Source organism: Pristiophorus japonicus, chromosome 20, assembly GCF_044704955.1.
Source record: "Pristiophorus japonicus isolate sPriJap1 chromosome 20, sPriJap1.hap1, whole genome shotgun sequence".
Taxonomy (NCBI): domain Eukaryota; kingdom Metazoa; phylum Chordata; class Chondrichthyes; family Pristiophoridae; genus Pristiophorus; species Pristiophorus japonicus.
Window position 1 is genome coordinate 79,633,545 of NC_091996.1, and position 16,779 is coordinate 79,650,323.

Below are 16,779 nucleotides of genomic sequence, written 5' to 3' on the forward strand. Positions count from 1 at the left end.
GGAAGAATGTTCCCAATGTTGGGGAAGTCCAGAACCAGAGGTCACAGTCTAAGGATAAGGGGTAAGCCATTTAGGACCGAGATGCGGAGGAACTTCTTCACCCAGAGAGTGGTGAACCTGTGGAATTCTCTACCACAGAAAGTTGTTGAGGCCAATTCACTAAATATATTCAAAAAGGAGTTAGATGAGGTCCTTACTACTAGGGGGATCAAGGGGTATGGCGAGAAAGCAGGAATGGGGTATTGAAGTTGAATGTTCAGCCATGAACTCATTGAATGGCGGTGCAGGCTAGAAGGGCCGAATGGCCTACTCCTGCACCTATTTTCTATGTTTCTATGTATCACCTCCCACCTATTGCCAGAACAGTGGTCCCAGCACCGGTCCCTGTGTAACATCACCTCCCACCTATTGCCAGAACAGTGGTCCCAGCACCGATCCCTGGGGAACACCACTGTCCACCTATTGCCAGAACAGTGGTCCCAGCACCGATCACTGTGTAACATCACCTCCCACCTATTTCCAGAACAGTGGTCCCAGCACCGATCCCTAGGGAACACCACTGCCCACCTATTGCCAGAACAGTGGTCACAGCACCGATCCCTGTATAAAACTGTTACTTATATAGCACCTTTAATGTAGTAAAACATCCAAAGGCACTTCACAGCAGTGTTAAAAAGACAAAACAGATAAATTTGACACCGAGCCACAAAAGAAGAAATTAAGATAGATGATCGAAAGCCTGGTTGAAGAGGTAGGTTTTAAGGAGCATCTTAAAGGAGGAAAGAGAGGTGGAGAGGTTTAAGGAGGGAGTTCCAGAGCATAGGACCCAAACTGCTGAAGGCACGGCCACCGATGGTTGAGCAGATATAATGAGGGATGTTCAAGAGGGCAGAATTTGAGGAGCACAGATATCTTGTGGGGTTGTGAGGCTGAAAAAGACAGGAAGGGGCGAGGCCGTGAAGTGATTTGTAAACAAAGATGAGAATTTTGAAATCGAGGCGTTGTTTAACCAGGACCCAATGTCGGTCAGATAGCACAGGGGTGATGAGTGATCATGACTTGGTGCGAGTTAGGACAGGGGCTGCTGAGTTTTGGAAGACCTCAAATTTACGTAGTGTAGAATGTGGGAGGCCGGCCAGGAGTGAGTTGGCGTAGTCAAGTCTAGAGGTAACAAAGGCATGGATGAGGGTTTCAGCAGTAGGAGAGCTGTTCTTAACTCCCTTCCAGGCTCCAAGGCCGGTTTTGTTTTTTGAAGCCTGGAGTGAATCCCTTCCCACGCACACAGCAGGTGAATGGCCTCCCCCCGGTGTGACTGCGTCAATGAGTTTCCAACAGGGATGGGTAATTGAATCCCTTCCCACAGTACCCACATTCCCAATATTTCTCCATGGTGTGGGTATCCTTGTGTGTCTCCACGTTTTGGACGATCAGTTGAAGCCTCGTCCACACACACAACACGTGTTCGGTTTCTCGACGCTGTGAATGGTGCGATGTTTTTTCAGGCTGTGTAACTGGTTAAAGCTCCTTCCACAGACAGTGCATTGGAACACTCTCACTCGGGTGTGTGTGCCTCGGTGCTTTTCCAGTCACACTGATGTTTGAAATCTATTCACACAGACAGAACAGAATAAACATTTCTCATTCCACATTCAAAGGCCGACGATATTCAGGTCCTGAGCGAGTGTCTCAGTCAGATCTTGACTATATGTTTGGTTTGTGTTTTCTGTCTGCAAATCCTCCCCTTCTAATACCCTGTAAAAGGAGTTTACAAAAGTCATCACTAAGTACAAGATAGAAATTCAGAATAGACAATTCTAGTTTCTATCGAACGTTCTTTCCTGTCTTGTGCCCACACACATTCCCTCCTGCCTGTGCTGAAGTCCAAACCATCTCCAATGTTTTCCCTTTTGTTCGACTTCTCTCCTCCTCCTGAAGGGGCTGACTCTGGCTGGGTTCAGTTCTACACTCACTGGTTCCCCTCTCCTGAAGGTGCTGACTCTGGCTGGGTTCAGTTCTACACTCACTGGTTCCCCTCTCCTGAAGATGCTGACTCTGGCTGGGTTCAGTTCTACACTCACTGGTTCCCCTCTCCTGAAGGTGCTGACTCTGGCTGGGTTCAGTTCTACACTCACTGGTTCCCCTCCCCTGAAGGTACTGACTCTGGCTGGGTTCAGTTCTACACTCACCGGTTACCCTCCCCTGAAGGTGCTGACTCTGGCTGGGTTCAGTTCTACACTCACCGGTTACCCTCCCCTGAAGGTACTGACTCTGGTTGGGTTCAGTTCTACACTCTCTGGTTCCCCTCCCCTGAAGGTGCTGACTCTGGCTGGGTTCAGTTCTGCACTCACCGGTTACCCTCCCCTGAAGGTGCTGACTCTGGTTGGGTTCAGTTCTACACTCACTGGTTCCCCTCCCCTGAAGGTGCTGACTCTAGCTGGGTTCAGTTCTACACTCACTGGTTCCCTTCCCCTGAAGGTGCTGACTCTGGCTGGGTTCAGTTCTGCACTCACTGGTCTCCCTCCCTCTCCTCCCTGAAGGTGCTGACTCTGGCTGGGTTCAGTTCTACACTCACTGGTTCCCCTCTCCTCCCTTGAGGATGCTGACTCCGGCTGGGTTCAGTTCTACACTCACTGGTTCCCCTCTCCTCCCTTGAGGGTGCTGACTCCAGCTGGGTTCAGTTCTACACTCACTGGTTAAGGTGCTGACTCTGGCTGGGTTCCGTTCTACACTCTCTGGTTCCCCTCCCTCTCCTCCCTTGAAGGTGCAGACTGTATCTGGGTTCAGTTCTACACTCACTGGTTCCCTACTTTTTGTGAAGTGCTCCTGGCACTTTGTTAAACACACACAGCAGAAGCACATTAATGTGATGGGAGATCACTGACTCATGAGTAGCTAGTGGTGTCGAGCCTCCTGAGAATCCAGTCCTTTTACAACCATATTAACATTTTACTATGTTAAAGGTGCTCTTTACATAAAAGTTATTACATTGTATTATTACAGGAGCTGGGTCACGGGAAGAGTCCCATTAAAATCAGTGATATATTTGTTCACTAAAAATAGTAACTTTGCCTTCATTTACAGACGCTCCTTGACCCACTGGGGATTTCTCAGCACTTCCTGGTTGTCCCGGAGTTTGTGTCTTTGTGTCCCGGGTAGTTGTGGGGAGGTGGATAATTTGGAGTGTTTTCCCCCAAACTCCAGGAGGAAACTGGACCTTTGTGTTGTGGCTTTAAACAGATGGAACCCTGTGGTGTGGAGCAAACATTGCAACGTTTGGTAGTGAAATGGATTCATTCAGGACACACAGCAGGGATTATTTCAGGAAGTAACACAGTGCAGTGAGAAAGGAAATGCAGGGGATGTTGTGTCGATGGATTGTCAAAAGGTGTTTGATAAGGTGCCGGACAGGAGGCTTGTTGATCAAATTAAGGCTCACGGTGTTAAAGGGAGAGGGGCAGTGTGGAGAGTAAGTTGGGTAAAGGGCAGAAAACAGAGAGTAGCAGTTAATGGAGGTTCTTCAGACTGGAGGGATGTAAACAGTGGTGTCCCCAGGGTCAGTGTTGGGATCATTGCTCTGCTCAATATAGAGAAATGATCTGGGCTTGGGTATATGGGGCACACGATCAAAATCTCCAGGGAACGCCAAAAAGGGCCTATGGCCAGCTGTGAAGAGGACTTTTAAGTGCCTTCATTGTCAATATACAGGTTAGTAATTGGGGCAGGTAGATGTGAAATGAAATTTAATGCAGAGAAATGTGCTGTGGTAGATTTTGGGAGGAAGATAAAGAGAGGAACTGTACATTAAATGGTAAAACTTTCAATGGAGTAGAGGAGCAGAGCGATTTAGGGTTGTAAGATTCTAACTAATTAATTGTCTCATTAAGGAACACAAGAGCATAAGAAATAGGAACAGGAGTAGGCCATCTGGCTCCTCGAGCCTGCTCTGCCATTCAATAAGATCATGGCTGATCTGATCCTGGCCTCAACTCCACTTCCCTGCCCGCTCCCCATAACCCTTCACTCCCTTATCTTTCAAAACTGTCTATCTCCACCTTAAATATATTCAATTATTATTATTAGCAACTTTAATATCTTAAGAAATATAATTTGAGCAGATTCTGTGTGCTCTACCACATCAGAGTAAACATGCAAGTCCCGCATGTCCATAGGAACTGACACCAAGTCAGCCCGCTGGATGGAACCTCGGGCGCCCTGAGCTTGATCTCCGGTGTCTCCAGTCCCGACTGCCCCCTTACATCAGTCTCCCCTCACTTTTATACCCTGCACTGATCCACCTCTGGCACTGGACTCCTCTTTGTCTTCTCTGCTGGGTTTGGGCAGGAAGCGAGGAAAAGGCAGCTGGAACTTCTCTAATCTGTGATTTACAAGGATACTTTCCCTGGTTCCCAGCAGTTACTTTTCCTCAGTAATTTTCTCAATATCCCTAAACTCCCCCGCCTGCCGTTAATCGTTATTTCTTATAGTTTCACAATTACAGGTACAAACATCACACATTATAATCTAATCTATTGTGTTACTCACTCTGGTTTAAGCTTATATTGTGGTTACTAACAGACAAACCCTGTTCTTTCCCCTGATCTGATTACAGATTCCAACAGTGGGTTCAGTGAATGGAATGTCTTATCAGTGTTGCCATGGCGACCTGTCTGCAGTGAATCGATTGTTTGAGTTTCTAACTCAGACTAAACTTCTCTTTCCCATGATGCACATTTAAGTCAAAGTTAATGTATTTTAGCCAGGTCTAAAACCTACAAAAGGTTCAGTTACACAAATCTTTAAAAGTAGGAGGACAAGTTGATAAAGTGGTTAAAAAGCCCACCGGATCTTAGGTTTTATAAATAGGGGTGTGGAGTACAAAAGGGCAGAGGTCATGTAAACCTGTACAAATCATTGGTTAGGCTGCAGTTCCAATATTGTGTCAGGTTTTGGGGATCTTGCACCAGGAAGGATGTCTAGGCCATGGAGAGGGTGCAGAGAGATTCACTGAGACGATACCAGGGAAGAGCGGCTTTAGTTATCAGGGGAGATTGGAGAAACTGGGGCTCTTTTCATTAGAACAAAAGGTAATTGGAGATCTGAGGGAGGTGTTCAAAATTTGATAAGGTAAATGAGGATAAACTATTTCCATCAGTCGGTGAGTCAGTAACTCGAGGGCATCAAATTCAAATCATCACTAAAATGCCCAGACCCAGGGATGAACCATCGAACACTCTGTACAACAATGTTCGGGACACTCACTGTCCCTCCGGATCTGTATCCAGGGACAGCTGATGGGTTTCTATCTTTGTCTTAAATGATGTTCTCACCGAGGTGATGGATGTCAGCACCGGGGAATGGAGTATTCTGAGCACCCCGTGTCTGCCATAAACACTCTGCAGTCAGGTACAGCCCGGGTTAGATACAGAGTAAAGCTCCCTCTACACTGTCCCATCAAACACTCCCAGGGCAGGTACAGCACGGGGTTAGATACAGAGTAAAACTCCCTCTACACTGTCCCATCAAACACTCCCAGGGCAGGTACAGCACGGGGTTAGATACAGAGTAAATCTCTCTCTACACTGTCCCATCAAACACTCCCAGGGCAGGTACAGCATGGGGTTAGATACAGAGTAAAGCTCCCTCTACACTGTCCCATCAAACACTCCCAGGGCAGGTGCAGCATGGGTTAGATACAGAGTAAATCTCTCTCTGCACTGCCCCATCAAACACTCCCAGGGCAGGTACAGCATGGGGTTAGATACAGAGTAAAACTCCCATAACACTGTCCCATCAAACACTCCCAGGACAGGTACATGGACATGTTACCAATACCTTCTCTGGATACCAAGGCTAGGAGAGGCACTCTGGAAGGTTTGGGGAGCTGGGGTTTATCCATGAGAATAACCGAACTAAAATAATCACGAGTAATGATCGGGTGTCAGTTGTGTCTCAGTGGTAGCAGTTTTGTCTCTGAGTCAGTAGGTTGTGGGTTCAAGTCCACCTGTAGAGACTTGAGCACAAAATCTAGGCTGACATTCCAGTGCAGTACTGAGGGATTGCTGCCCTGTCAGTGTTGCTATCTTTCGGATGAATCCCTGAACCGAGGCCCCATCAACTCTCAACCAATATCATTAAAACAGATTATCTGGCCAGTATCACATTGCTGTTCATGGCAGCTTGCTGTGTGCAAATCATCTGCTGCATTTCCTACATTGCAACAGTGAATGCACTTCAAATGTACTTTGATGTTGTTGTACTTCATTGGCTGTAAAGCACTTTGGGACATCCTGAGGTCATGTAAGGTGCTGCATCAGGACAGGTCTTTGTTAACTGAAGGAGAAAAGTTCCAAAAAAGGAACAGTCGGTGACAGGACAACAATTCGTCTCCTCTTATATTGGAGAAATCAAGGAATCGACACACTGTTTGAACCAAAACTGATTTATTTGTCAGATATCCAAAAAATTAAACTCCAGCCCAGTTACAGGGGAAACACAGTCCAACTGTCAGAATGAACACAGTTCAGTCCTGATGTGATTCACAGCAGAATCCAAACCCTGCAGTCACTTGTGAACTCGCTGGTGTCTCAGCAGGTGAGATGGGTCAGTGAATCTCTTCCCACACTGAGAGCAGGTGAACGGCCTCTCCCCAGTGCGGATACGTTGGTGTTTCCTCAGATCACTTCTGCTTTTCAAGCTCTTCTCACAATCAGAACATTTAAATGGTCTCCTATTGGTGTGAACAACTTGGTGTTTCAGCAGACTGGATGACTGAGTGAATCCCTTCCCACACACACAACAGGTAAACGGTCTCTCCCCAGTGTGGATACGCTGGTGAACCAGAAGGTTGGATGAATTTGTGAATCCCTTCCCAAAAAACGGAGCAGGTGAATGGCCTCTCCCCAGTGTGAACTCGCTGGTGTTCAATGAGGTTGGATAAAATAGTGAATCCTTTCCCACACACGGAGCAGGTGAACGGCCTCTCCCCAGTGTGACTGCGTCGATGAGTTTCCAGCAGGGACGGGGAACGGAATCCCTTTCCACAGTCTCCACATTCCCATGGTTTCTCCGTGGTGGGGGTGTCCTTGTGTCTCTCCAGGTTGGATGATCAGTTGAAGCCTCGCCCACACACAACACGTTTACAGTTTCTCCCCGCTGTGAATGGTGCGATATTTTTTCAGGCTGTGTAACTGGTTAAAGCTCTTTCCACAGGCAGTGCACTGGAACACTCTCACTCGGGTGTGTGTGTCTCGGTGCTTTTCCAGTCACACTGATGTTTGAAATCTATTTCCACAGGCAGAACAGACAAACATTTCTCTTTCCACATTCAAAGGCCAGTGATATTCATCTTGCGGTGGATCGAGTGACTGTCAGATCATGGTGATATTTGGTTTGCATTTCCCAACTGCAAATCCTCCATTTCCAATCCCCTGTAAAAGGAGTTTACAAAAATAATCACTAAGGACAGGATAGAAATTCAGAACAGTCAATTCTAGTTTCTGTGGTACACACATTCCTCTCTGGTTTCCCCACAGCTGTAAATCCCTGTCACACACACTATCCCTACTTCCCGTGCTGAAATCCAAACCCATTACATCACCTCCAAAATTTTTTCCTTGCTGAAGGTGCTGACTCTGGCTGGGTTCAGTTCTACACTCACTGGTTCCCCTCCCTTGAAGGTGCTGACTCTGGCTGGGTTCAATTCTACATTCACTGGTTCCCCCTCCCTCTCCTCCCCTGAAGGTACTGACTCTGGCTCGGTTCAGTTCCACACTCACTGGTTCCCCTCCCTCCCTCTCCTCCCCTGAAGGTGCTGACTCTGGCTGGGTTCAGTTCTACACTCACTGGTTCCCCCTCCCTCTCCTCCCCTGAAGGTGCTGACTCTGGCTGGGTTCAGTTCTACACTCACTGGTTCCCCTCCCTCTCCTCCCCTGAAGGTGCTGACTCTGGCTGGGTTCAGTTCTACACTCACTGGTTTCCCTCCCTCTCCTTCCCTGAAGGTGCTTACTCTTGCTGGCATCTAGTTAGGCCACAGCTGGAGCACTGCATGCAGTTCTGGTCACCACATTACAGGAAAAATATGATTGCAGCAGAGAGGGTACAAAGACTTACGAGGATGTTGCCTGGACTGGAGAATTTTACCTCCTGAGGACAGATTGGATAGGCCAGGGTTGTTTTCTTTGGAACAGAGGAGGCAGAGGGGAGACCTCATTGAGGTGTATAAAGTTATGAGAGGCCTAGATAGTGTGGACAGGAAGGACCTATTTCCCTTTGTAGAGGGGTCAATAACTTGGGGGCATAGATTTCAATTAATTGGTCAAAGGTGTAGATGGGATTTGAGGAGAAGTTTTTTCATCCAGAGGATGGTGTGAGTCTGGAACTCACTGCCTGAAAGGGTGGTCGAGGCAGAAACCGTCATAGCATTTAAAGGTACCTGGATATGCACTTGAGAGGCCGAGATAAAGTGGATAGGAAGGACTTGCCTTAGCAGAATGGATAATAACTCGTGGGGTATAGAATCAAAGTACTTGGAGGAAGGATTAGATGGGAGGCCTAAGTGAGGTGTATAAAATTATGAGGGCCTGGATAGCAAGGACCTATGTCCCTTAGCAGAGGGGTCAGCTATGTCTCAGTGGGTAGCACTCTCATCTCCGAGTCAGAAGGTTGTGGGTTCAAATCCTACTCCAGGAACTTGAGCACAAAAACTGTCGGCTGACTGCAGTGCTGAGGGAGTGCTGAGGAGCCGTCTTTCGGATGAGGCATTAAACCGAAACCCTGTCAACTCTCTATTTGGTGGACGTAAACAATCCTATTTCGAAGACCAGGGGAGTTATCCCCGGCATCCTGGCCAATATTTATCCCTCAATCAAAATAACAAAACGTTTATCTGGTCATCACGTTGCTGTCTGTGGGAGCTTGCTGTGCTCAAATTAGCTGCCGCGTTTCCCACATTACAACAGTGACTGCGCTCCAACAGAACTTCATTCTCTGTGAAAAGCTTTGAGGCGTTTGGTGGTCGTGAAAGGCGCTATATAAATATAAGTCTTTCTTTTTTGTGCCGTTACTTACGGGGTTAAGGACCAAGAGCTGTACAGTGGGATTAGGCTGGAGAGCCCTGTGCCGGCCGGTAGGGACACGATGGGCCGAATGGCCTCCTTCTGTGATGTCACTGTCTGGGATTCTATGATGTCACAGGTCTCACCAGCAGTCGCACTGCCTGATGGGTGATTGGCAGGCCAGAGCCCGCGCTTGCGCAACGGGAACCGCGCCCCGCACAGCGTCCCCTCTCGGTCACCATCGGTAACAGCAGCGCATGTCCAGCGGACACGAACAGCCCACCCACACTGGGAGCTGCGCCTGCGCGATCGGATCCTGTGACGCGGAGTCGGGTGGGCGCGGGGCCTTCCGGGGAAAGGCGTTTGTGTCCGTTAAAGAGCCGCGATCGGTGACGTAAAGTGAGTTTTCTCCGCTCCGATTGGGTAGAGAATCGCGCGGGGGGGGAGGGGGAGAATAAAGGGAAATCCAAACCTGAGAGTCCGCACATCCGGGTCCCCGACACCACTTCACACAGTTTGGTGGAGCGCGCTCGAGGGACACGTGACCCTGGCCCACGGACTGATTGACGGGAGCTTCCGACCAATGGGGAGCGAGCGGGGCGGGGCTGGAGGAGCGAGCCGGAGGCGGGTCCTCCAACCAATCGGGGAGCCCGAGGGTCGGGACCTGTGCCGCTGATTGGCTGAGCCACAACAACAACAACTTGTATTTATACAGCGCGCGGTGTGAGAGTGTTCCAGGACAAATACATTGGGCCCCGAGACACAACAATCAATGAAGGCCGGGGAGCGACAGGCCGCTCAAAGAGGCGGCTTTTAAGGAGCGGCTTGAAGGAGGAAAGAGAGGGAGAGGTTTAGGGAGGGAGTTCCCGAGCTTGGGGCCCAGGCAGCTCAAGGCACGGCCACCGCTGGTGGAGCGATTATAATCCGGGATGGTCAAGGCCAGAATTAGAGGCTATCTCAGGGGGAGGGCGGGGGTTATGAGACTGAAGGAGATCACAGAGATAGGGAGGGGCGAGGCCGTGGAGGGATTTGTAAACCAGGAGGCGTTGCTGAACCGGGAGCCAATGTCGGTCAGTGAGCACAGGGGTGGTGGGTGATCCTTACCAACAGATCCATTACACACCCAATCCACGTTCAGACGGGCTGTGTCATCGCCCCAACCCTCTTCTCAATCTCCGTCACTGTCCTGCTCCACCTCACACTCAACAAGCTCCCTGCTGGAGTGGAACGAAACTACAGAACCAGTGGGCACCTGTTCAACCTTCGTCTTCTCCAGGCCAGGTCCAAGACCCACCAACCTCGGTCATCAAGCTACAGAACGCGGACGACGCCTGCTTCTGCGCACATACAGAGGCTGAACTCCAAGTTATAGTCAACGTATTGACTGAGGCATACGAAAGCATAGGCCTTACACTAAACGTCCGTAAAACAAAGGTCCTCCACCAGCCTGTCCCTGCCGCACATCTGTCCTTTCCCAACACTCTCAAGTTGTGACGAACCGTTAACTCTGTTGCTGCCCACAGATGCTGCCTGACCCGCGGACACTTCCAGCATCTTCTGTTTGTGTCGCCAGAGACACTTTCCCTTCAGCACCGCGCGCCCTGGATTGTTCGCTGATTGATTGATTGGTGCCGCGGCCCCGCCCCCCGCCGCTGATTGGTGCGGAGCAGCGCGCGCTGGGTGGGCTGGTGCCCCGTGCTTCCTCGCCATTGGCTGCGGGCTGAGTGTTGCGCGCGGGTTGGTGGTTTGTTGGCGGGCTCCACTTGCGGCCTTTGAGCTCGGTGGCCCGGGTGAGGCGGGGCGGAGTTGTGTGCAGGCGCGGGGCCAGCCTATTGTGGGAGATTACCCGAGGACAGACGACATTTCACAGCTGCCGTGGAGGATGGAGGAGCAGCCCGGGCAGCGCGCCCAGCCTCCCTGCGCACTCACGTACACGCGTGGGCGGCGAGATTTCGTCACCGAGTCGGTGGCGGATGCAGGGCACCTTCGGGCGGGGACGGGCCTTGGTTACTGTTGGGGGTTGCAGGCGTTCGGCCGCCATCTTTGGGCAGCACTTGTCCGCCCGCCGCTGGGAGCAGGGAGCGACAGGGGCAGGGCTTCCTCAACGTCGCAATGCGTTCCATTGTCCCGTTGCAGGATGGGGACTAGTGACATGAATACATGAGAACATAAGAAATAGGAGATGGCTATTCAATAAGATGATGGCTGCAGCATCTGGTGTGGTTCTCCTTGGAGCAGTGAATCTCTTTTTGGAGTTTATCTGCAAAACAAAAAAACATTAAACCGTGCCACCCGACCTGGGTGACACATCAGACATTTACAAGGCCCTTTTTTTTCTCTCCTTTTTTTGTGTTTTTCTTTTTTTTGTTTTATTTTTTGGGCGCTAAAATCAAAATTTTTTCCAGTGCCCCCTATAAAAGGGGAGGGGAGGAGCAGTGAAGGTGCAGGGCAGGTTTAACAGGTGCTCACAGTCAGGAAAGCGTTAGATTGAGTCAGGGAACAGAGTGGTTCTGCTCACACAATCAGAGAATGGTTACAGCACGGAAGGCCATTCGGCCCGTCGAGCCCTTGCCGGCTCCCAGCTCGTCCCACTGCCCTGCCATTTTCCCCCGGCCCTGCAAATGTTTTCTTTCAGATACTTATCCAACTCCCTTTTGAAAGCTGTGATTGAGTCTGCCTCCACCACCCTTTCAGGCCGTGCATTCCAGATCCTAACCACTCGCTGTGCAAAATAGATTTTTCTCATGTCACCTTTGGTTCTTCTGCCAATCACCTTAACTCCGTCTCCTCTGGTTCTCGACCCTTCCACCAATAGAAACAGTTTCTCTCTATCTACTCTGCCCACACCCCTCCTGATTTTGAACACCTCTATCAAATCTCCTCTCAACCTTCTCTGCTCCAAGGAGAACAACACCAGCTTCTACAGTCGACCCACGTAACTGAAGTCCCTCATCTCGTGAATCATTCTTGTCAATCTTTTCTGCACCCTCTCTAAGGCACCACATTTTAATGTGCGGTGACCAGAATTGGATACAATGTTCCAGTTGAGGCCGAGCCAGTGTTTTATAAAGATTCATCATAACCTCCTTGCCTTTTGTACTCTATGATCCCAGGATCCTGTAAGCTTTTTTAACTGCTTTCTCAACCTGTCCTGCCACCTTCAGCGATTTGTGCACATATACCCGCAGGTCTCACTGTTCATGCACCCCCTTTAGGATTGTACCCTTTAGTTTATATTGCCTCTCCTCATTCATTTAATCATGCTTCTCTAATTTTATTTCTTAATTCAGATTCACGGCCTCATTTTATTTCTTCCTCCGAGCCTCTCGACTTCATCTGGCAGCGTAATGTTGACGAGTGGTGATTGATTGCCCTAGGAACCAACAGAAAGAGAGCTCAGAGGCCGGAGGGCCCAGGGAGCAGCGTGTTCTGCAACCAATTGTGGTGCTTGAGGGGTGGATCCTGAGTCGGCCAGTCAGGTGAGTTTGTGCTTTGAACAATTAATTTTTTTAAAGTTAAGTCGAGATTCCTTTTGTCAACAAAACAGTTTAACATTTGTCAGCATTTTATTTCCATGAGTTCCTATTATGAGTTTCAGACACTTCTGTGCCAAGTGGACCAGGTGTTTAAAGGTAATTCATTTTCCTCTTTCCATGTCGCTGTTAGTTAAAGGGACAGAGATTGATTTTCCTGCATTATGCATCTTTAGTAGTTAAAGTAACATCCTTCCTGCTGGTAGTGAGTCACATTCTGTGCTGGGCGCGATGGCTGGTGGCATCAGCCTTTAAAATAATCAATCCTTTTGTTCAGATCTCTCCAGGGCCTAACCCTCTCAATCTCTGTAACCTCCTCCTGCCCACCAACACTCCTTAATAGTTTGTTTTCTTTGGAACAGAGGAGGCTGAGGGGAGACCTTAATGAGGTGTATAAAATTATGAGGGGCCTAGATAGAGTGGATAGGAAGGACCCATTTCCCTTCACAGAGGGGTCAGCAACCAGCAGAACATTTTAGCCAGAACGTAGCAAGCCCAACAAGAGAGGGGGAAGTTCTGGACTTAGTATTAGTGACTGAAGCTGGGCAGGTGAAAGGGCTATCAATGGGACCGCATGTTGGTGCTAGTGATCATAATTCAGTTAGATTTAGGGTAGTTATGGAAAAGGACAAAGATAGACCAGGAATAAAAGTTCTCAATTAATGAAAAGCCAATTTTACTAAGCTGAGATGTGATTTAGCCAAAGTGGACTGGAAACAGCAACTTGAAATGGTGATAGATTGGGAAATGTTGGTGTTCAGAGGGAGCTTGGTGTCCTTGCACACAAATTATAAAATTAATATGCAGGTACAGCAAGTAATTAAGAAAGCAAATGGTATGTTGACCTTTATTACAAGAGGATTTGAGTACAAGAGTAAAGATGTCTTACTGAAATTATATAGGGCCCTGGTGAGACTGGAACTGAGTACTGTGTACAGTTTTGGCTGCTTACCTAAGGAAGGATGTACTTGTCATTGAGGATGGCAATGAAGGTTCACCAGATTGAATTCCTGGGATGGGGGAATTGTCGTATGAGGAGAGATTGAGTAGACTAGGCCTATATTCTTTCGAGTTTAGAAGACTGAGAGGTGATCTCATTGAAACATACAAAATTCTTACAGGGCTTGACAGGGTAGATGCAGGGAGGATGTTTCCTCTGGCTGGGGAGTCGAGTACCGGGGTCACAGTCTCAAAATAAGGGGTTGGCCATTTAGGACTGAGATGAGGAGAAACCTCTTCACTCAGAGGGTGGTGAATCTTTGGAATTCTCTACTCCAGAGGGCTGTGGAAGGTCAGTCGTTGAGTATATTCAAGGTAGAGATTGCTAGATTTTTGTATATAAAGGAATCAAGGGATATGGGAATAGTGCAGGAAAGTGGAGTTGAGGTAAAAGATCTGCCGTGATCTCATTGAATGGCAGAGCAGGCTCGAGAGGCCGAGAGTCCAAAAATCTACCTGTCTCAGCCTTGAATAGACTGAGCATCCACAGCCCTCTGGGGCAGAGAATTCCAAAGATTGACAACCCTCTCAATGAAGAAATTCCTCATCTCTGTCGTAAATGGCCTACGCCTTATCCTGAGACAGTGCCCCCTAGTTCTAGACACTCCAGCCGGGGGAATCAACCTCTCAGCATCCAACCTGTCAGTCCCCTTCAGAATCGTGTGTGTTTCAATGAGATCACACCTCATTCTTCTAAACTCGAGAGTGTATAGGTCTATTCTGCACAATCCCTCATCATAAGACAGTCTTCTTATCCCAGGAATCAATCTTGTGAACCTTTGTGTTTCCTTCCTTAGATCAGGAGACCAAAACTGTGCCCAGTACTCCAGGTGTGGTCTCACCAAGGCCCTGTACAATTGTAGCAAGACTTCCTTACTCTTATACTCCAACCCCTTGCAATAAAGAACATCATACCATTTGCCTTCCTTATTGCTTGCGTACCTGCACGCTCACTTCCTGTGTTTCTTGCACGAGGACTCAAATCTCTCTGAACACCAACATTTAAAAGTTTCTCACCATTTAAATGATAGTCTGTTTTTCTATTGTTCCTACCATAATGAATAATCTCACATTTCCTTACATTATACTCCATCTGCCACCTTACTGCCCACTCACATCGTCTATCTATATATCTTGCAGACTCTTGTGTTCTCACAACTTACTGTCCCACCTAGTTCTGTATCATCAGTAAATTAGGACACATTACACTCGGTCCCTTCATCTCGGTCATTAATCATAAAATCATCAAAATTTACAGCATGGCAGGAGGCCATTTTGGGCCACTGTGTCCGTGCCGGCCAACCAAGAGCTATCCAGCCTAATCCCACTTTCTTGGTCTGTAGCCCTGTAGGTAACGACACTTTAAGTGCACATCCAAGAATTTTTTGGAGGGTTTCTGCCTCTACCACCCTTTCAGGCAGTGAGTCCCAGACCCCCACCATCCTCTGGGTGAAGACATTTCCTTTCGTATCTTCTCTAAACCAATTATTTTAAATCTATGTCCCCTGGTTGTTGACCACTCTGCCAAAGGAAACCGGTCCTTCCTATCCACTCTATCCAGGCCCCTCATAATTTTATACACTTCAATCAGGTCTCCCCTCAACCTCCTCTATTCCAAAGAAAACAGACCCAGCATCTCCAATCTTTCCTCATAGCCAAAATTCTCCAGTCCAGGCAACATTCTTGTAAATCTCCTCTGTACCCTTTCCAGTACAATCACATCCTTCCTGTAATGTGGTGACCAGAACTGCACACAGTATTCCAGCTGCTGCCTAACCAGTGTTTTATACCTTTCAAGCATAACTTCCTAGCTCTTGTATTTTATGCCTCGACTAAAAGGCAAGTATTCCATATGCTTTCTTAACCACCTAATCTACTTGGCCTGCCACCTTCAGGGATCTGTGGACCTGCACCCCAAGGTCCCACTGTTCCTCTACACATAAAAACATAGAAACATCGAAATTTACAGCGCAGAAGGAGGCCATTTCGGCCCATCGTGTCCGCGCTGGCCGACAAAGAGCCGCACGGTCCTTGGTCAGCAGCCCTGAAGGTTACATATAAACCGATAAACAATGACGGAAAGGCAAAGAGCAGGCAGCCCAACCAGTCCGCCTCACACAACTGCGACACCAGTGTCATACCATGTAATGTGTATTCCCTTGCCTTGTTAGACCTCCCCAAATGCATTACCTCACACTTATCTGGATTGAATTCCATTTGCCACTGTTCTGCCCACCTGACCAGTACATTGATATCTTCCTGCAGTCCGCAGCTTTCTTTTTAATTCTCAATCGCACAGCCTATTTTAGTGTCATCTGCAAACTTCTTAATCATATCCCCAACATTCAAGTCCAAGTCATTGATATATACCAAACAAAAACAAGGGACCCAGCACTGAGCCCTGCGGAACCCCACTGGATACAGCCTTCCAGTCACAAAAACGCCCATCAACCATTACCCTTTGCTTCCAGCCTGAGCCAATTTTCGATCCAACTTGTCACTTTGCCTTGGATCCCATGGGCTTTTACTTTCGTGACCAGTCTGCCATGTGGGACTTTATCAAAAGCTTTGCTAAAATCCATATATACTACATCATATGCACTGCCCTCATCGATCCTCCTTGTTACCTTCTCGAAAAATTCGATCAAGTTAGTCAGACATGACCTTCCCTTCACAAATCCATGCTGAATGTCCTTGATTAATCCATATCTTTCCACATGAAAATTTATCCTGTCCTTCAGGATTTTTTTAGAATAATTTTCCCACCATTGAGGTTCCGGGGTGGTTGTAATTTACCAAAATTCCCTGGATTCTGGGGAGGTCCCAGCAGATTGGAAAACTGCAAATGTAACACGCCTATTCAAACAAGGAGACAGACAAAAAGTAGGAAACTATAGACCAGTTAGCCTAACATCTGTGGTCGGGAAATGTTGGAGTCCATTATTAAAGAAGCAGTAACAGGACATTTGGAAAAGCAAACTTTGGTCAGGCAGAGTCAGCATGGATTTATGAAGGGGAAGTCATGTTTGACAAATTTTCTGGAATTCTTTGAAGATGTAACAAACAGGGTGGATAAAGGGGAACCAGTGGATGTGGTGTATTTGGACTTCAAGAAGGCATTTGACAAGGTGCCACACAAAAGGTTATTGCACAAGATAAAAGTTCACGGGGTTGGGGTAATATATTAGCATGGA